This window comes from Dreissena polymorpha, chromosome 7 (assembly GCF_020536995.1).
Source record: "Dreissena polymorpha isolate Duluth1 chromosome 7, UMN_Dpol_1.0, whole genome shotgun sequence".
In the NCBI taxonomy this organism is placed as follows: domain Eukaryota; kingdom Metazoa; phylum Mollusca; class Bivalvia; order Myida; family Dreissenidae; genus Dreissena; species Dreissena polymorpha.
In genome coordinates, this window is record NC_068361.1 from 87,724,548 (window position 1) to 87,730,270 (window position 5,723).

Consider the following 5,723-nt stretch of genomic DNA (forward strand, 5'->3'; position numbering starts at 1 on the left):
TTTGAATAACATGCTATCTTCTGCATTCTCCGGATACACTCATTATAAATTTATCGAACACGTTTAAGATGGCTCATGTTTTATGGAAACTTTAAGATGGCTCATGTTTTATGGAAACTGGTACTACAGTAGTAAAATACAAGTATGGTCTTAGAATTGAGGTTAAATAAAGAGTTTTGGTATGTTATTAAGCGACGTCCGACATAGTGTTCTTGAAGTTATTTTCGCTTATTACACAACAATTGTGAATAGCAGTAAATGTTCTGTATGTGTTGTACTCTTCATATCTAAAATCAAGAGGTTTAAGTGTAATGTATGTATATCTGCCCATGCGGTTACGCTAGAGTCTGTCACATTTTGAACCAAGTTATTAATAGATAACATTTTTCTGAAAATCATGTGCATGTGATAAAATACTAGTGGACGGAAGTCCGATATCATTTTCTGTTATATAACAATACTAGATGACTCACATATCTTGAACCGCACGTTTCGTCGGCTTCACATTAAACTGAGCTAACTTTACCTTTCTGACATTTGAAATCAAAGTACTGACAGTACTGGTGTGACGATGCTTTTGAAGAGAATTGATAAAAAAGCATCTATTTCAGATTATCTACATCTCCACAACTGTCTATGTGGGTACGAAAATTTAGGGTACAAAAATAACGCCAAAAAATTGGGTACAAAAAAAAGATTTGGTTACAAAAATAAATTGGGTACGAACAAGATTTCGAGTACGAGCAAACATTTGGGAACGAAAACAAGTTTATGGGTTATAACATTACGTTGTAGCATATAAATTCAAAACATGCTTTTTAATTACACCATGTTCTTTAATGTTACATACATATCATACCAAACTTTATATTTCGTTGTTTCCTTTCCGAAGTTAATGATGCTATGTGTACGGACGTGATTTCACACGCCAATGTGCATGAACATATAATTTTTTTCTTTTGATTATTGTTTTTTTTCTCTAATTCAATCAGCTTAGGCATGTTTGTTCGTTAAGTACGGCAATAATTTTATGATGATTCCCGAAAGTAGGTATGAACACATAGTCGTAAGAGCACTTGAATACGTGGGTTCGCACATGAACACATGGTAAGATTAACTAAATCTCCGCGATATGACCTAATAAGTTTAAAAAAACAATATCCAACTAACGAATGAATATTCAAACATAGTATGTGCACTGTGGCTCTGTAATTTCTGTTTGTGGCAGGTTTGAAATAATTCGTTTTCTTAACACATTCGCAATTTATTTACTGAATCACGACAAATGTTAAATACAATACAGAAAATGCATAGTTGTTTCATTGATCTATAAACAAATAATGGATTGAATATAACTGATTTAAAATTAACGTTTTCAACCTATTATTAAATCTTTTCCCCAGAATATGCTGTCCTATTAATAGCTTAGCTTTCTATACCTTTATCAATGATAATCAGCGAGGTATGCCGATAGGAAAATCCGAGCTATCTCAATCGGACTGACTCAGTCATTTACATAGGTCGCCATTGTAAAGAACTGAATGAAAGCTTAGACGAGCTGCTTCGCAGCATCGTCAAAAAGCATTTCAAACATATAGATATGAGAATATTTCTTATTATGAGCCAATTTTATAAAAGAAAAAAGAATATAAGCTTTACCTTGTAAAAATATACATTATTTAAAAATCAATTAACATGAACTTTGAGCAAGACATATGTCTAAAATCTTCATAAGTTTCATTAACTTAGCTTAAATCCGCCAAGGACGGTCCACATCCCGACTGAAAAAGGAGAGTGGTTGGGCTTAGGGCTAGGTACTCTACCCTTTGAAAATCCAGCTCGCTACAGACACGTCAAACAGCATAACGACAAATATTGCGGACCTGGCAGATCACTGACCTACAACTTTAGGGCATATTACGCCTAGCATTAAACGTCAGAGTCAATTTGAAGCCGACAGGCCGAAGACCATTACCTACAATTTGACAACAACTAAGACTAAGGGTTTATGGAATGTCCGAACCATTTATCCAACCGGCAAGACAGAGCAACTGGTCTAGTAAATGAGGAAGTTCAACCTCACCATCACACGAATCAGCGAGTCAAGATGGAATGGTTCGTGGGTGGGCAGAAACGACTGACTTCTTGTGAGTTACTGCTATTTTCGGAGCATGAGCAGGGGGAGGCAGCACAAAGCTAGGTAGTAACCCTGAAGTTTTCCAGGTCGGCAAAGAAAGTGCTCATCGGATTGCAGACGTATTGTGTCAGCTTCTTTCCATACACGGACGATGAATACAAAGAAAGAACTAATCAAATGCATCTCCCCGACGATCGACACTGCAGAGGGAGAGGACAAGTTTTACAACAGACTGTCAATCATCAAACAAGACAGACAAAAGAGGAACACCACTATTGAAATGGGCGATTATACAGCCAAGGTATCAAATATTGGAACGCAACCAAATATATTCTTCCGTATATACTGGTTTTGTAAGTAAAAACATGTTTCTTCGTAAAAACGAAAATCTGTGAACACGTTCTACAAATTAAAAGCTGAACGTATTTGAACTATAAAATTGAGAAATACAAATTTAACAAAGTCGTCAATTTAAAGTCCAGCACGTTGAGACTTGCGGTATATTAAATCTGTACATTGTATGTAGTTTGTGTCAATAAATATTATAAAATCTAACGTTTCAACCATTTAATACCTAAGTAAGCCTTTTAGGCGGCGCCTTTGAAAATACAATGGTTAAAATAAGTTTTTTATTAACACGATGAAATAATTATCATAACAATGTACATGGTACATAATAATTCATCAAGCGCAAATATTAAAGCTGTCCTACCTGTATTTGAACAAAAGCCAACTGGTACTGAGTTATCTATTGCTATTAACACACAGGTTGCTTGATACCGTTTTCAATAACGCAGATATCCTTAATGAGGTACACTGTTTACTGTGCGATAAGGCTTTGTAAATCTGTTCGAATGTTTTGTATTGTGCATGTTTGTTAAAAAGTCCAGGGCCCGTATTCACCAATCAATTCTTAAACTTAAGAATTAAACCAAAGCATATTCTTTAGACTGTTATATTATACTAGTGTAGCGCAGTTCAATATGACACGGAAGTTAACACCTTTAACTACACAGTTGTTCATTTAGAACACTAAATCGAACTAATACGCAACATGTGTAGCCTGTTCACATTCGAACTCTGAAGTATTGAATCTGAATCTATTTTTAATTCTAAAGTCTAAAAATATGCGGCCAAATACGGACCGGGATATATGTAACTATAAATACAGCATTGAAGGCACTGAGAATTATAATTATATTCATAGCATCATGGTACTTAACATATTAAAAAATACATTAAAATGGGTGCATTGACACAAATATAACTTACATAAGACACAATTTATAACGCACCTTGTATACAGCGATTTATTACTATGAACTATTTTAACTGTGTACTGGTGACAAATATATTAAATTGAAACTCTTAAAAACAAATCATTCAACTTATATAAAGTGTAACAAACGTACGTAACGTGCATATAAGAACACAGTTTATACATAATGTATTTCTTATGTAAAAACCGAATTTTCGAGGAAAACAGTTTGAATATATTCTTACGCACTTCCTCAGCTGTATAATTGAACGTAGCCCTTGTTTTCATACTTCCATGTTGTAATGAGTTTCCGATCAATTGTGTATGAAGCGATTTAAACGATTATTATTTCAGCATAATTGTCTAAAATCACTTAGTTTTCTTGCAAAATTTAATTGCGTGTATTTTAATGTTGTTTTATGAATATATATTTATTTCTATACATAATACTTTGCATAGATATAATGTAGGCACTTCAAAGTATTTATGCGGCGGTAATAAACGAAATCATTGTTCGTTTGCACGGGAACATTAAATAGAATCAAAAAACGTATGTGAAAATAGAAAAAAAAAAGAGCATATGTTAATGCTTATGCCGTGCCAAGTCTGCCATGTAGGAGACTCTCGTATTTTTAAATCAATAAAGTCGTTAAATATAACATCTAACAAAACAATTGTATTTTGAAATGTAAACAGATTAAACAATCAAAACGTGAAATAAAATAAAAGTGCCTTTTCCGGGGTTCGAACCAAGGACTTTTAGGAGCAAACATTAACACGCTATGGCTGCGCCATTTAATGTTGGAAAAGTTAATAGCGTACATGAAACGCTACAATAATAGTGCACCAGCGTTTTCCTTTCCAAAAACGTTTACTCAGTCCTTAAGTATATTTGCCTACAAATATGTTTTGACACCCAAACATATTTTGTTGCGTCCCAATATTTGAACACAGTTATAAACAACGTGCCTTATCATATGCTTAGTTAGCTCAAATGAATGCTAGAGAGTGGCCTACAACGATTTGCGATATTGATTAAAACATCTCTGGTCGACGTATGACGTAGTGCGAGATATTGTAACTCAATAATATGCGATATCAATAACAGTTGGCAATTGCTAGCATGCACAACTATTTGCAAAACTTAATTTCCGATATTCAGGTAAGACAGCTTTAATATTGTGCGTTTTTATTAGTATTATGTGGTATGGACAAGTTAATAATAATGTATCAGGTTTTTAATTAATCGTGTTTAGAATTTTAACTGTTTACGATGTCGGTTAATGGCGTAAGGTAGCATTGCAGACAAGTTGCTATTGGATAATATATAATTATAATATTAACTGTCATTAACTACACATAACATAATGCCATTTGTAACCATGTGTATTATATTTAAGAATTTGTTAACCTATGTATTCATTCAAATAGGTAAAATACCTAAAGTTTATAAATGTACTATGCCTATATCGATCCATGTACACGGGACTCGTCATGGCTCACAAATTAATTATTTAGCGCTTTCACAAGGTTCTCAATATAATTAGTCTATTAAATGATATTTAAATACGTTGTAAACATAGGTATATTATATGTGTGTTTGTATATGTTGTGTTTCTATAGCATATTTGTAAACAATGGTCGGTTATACTTGTACTGCAGCAGGTTTACATCAACATTAAGTTAATTTAATTCATGGTGTTCACTTCAGTCATTTGTTTCACGCAGTTGTAACATTAAATTGATGAAAACTCATAAACTGTTTTCTACTTCCAATTTCAATTCTTACGTGGCATATTGTTATGTAAACTGAAGATATGAATATAATTTATGTTTCAGTTTCTTCAAGGCTGTATATTTATTTACATATTTCTGCACCTTTAAACGAGCACATGTACTACCAAACAGTCGAACAGATTAACGAAGCGCAATCGCACCGTAAACAGTGTACCGCATTAGATATAGTTCAGTTGTTGAAGAGGGTATCAAGTTACATTTGGAAAATAACATGTCGGTAAATGTAGTTCCTAACATGTACATTAGATTTGTATCAGTAAACAACACATAAACCATGTAAAACTATGAAATAAAATACAATGATACTTTCTCGGTCATAAACCACGTACCTTCAGGTGCACAAGGTAACATAATACCAAGCTAAATGCGAATACGAAACGCTTTATACGCAGTTTAATAGCGATTTGATTTTCTTGAAACTCAATGCCTACAAATAAGTTGTGTCCCAACCACGATTGGTTACGTCCTAATATTTGAGCCCACTTATAGACATATGAACTAATATTTTCCCGCAGTTGAATCTTTTCTTTT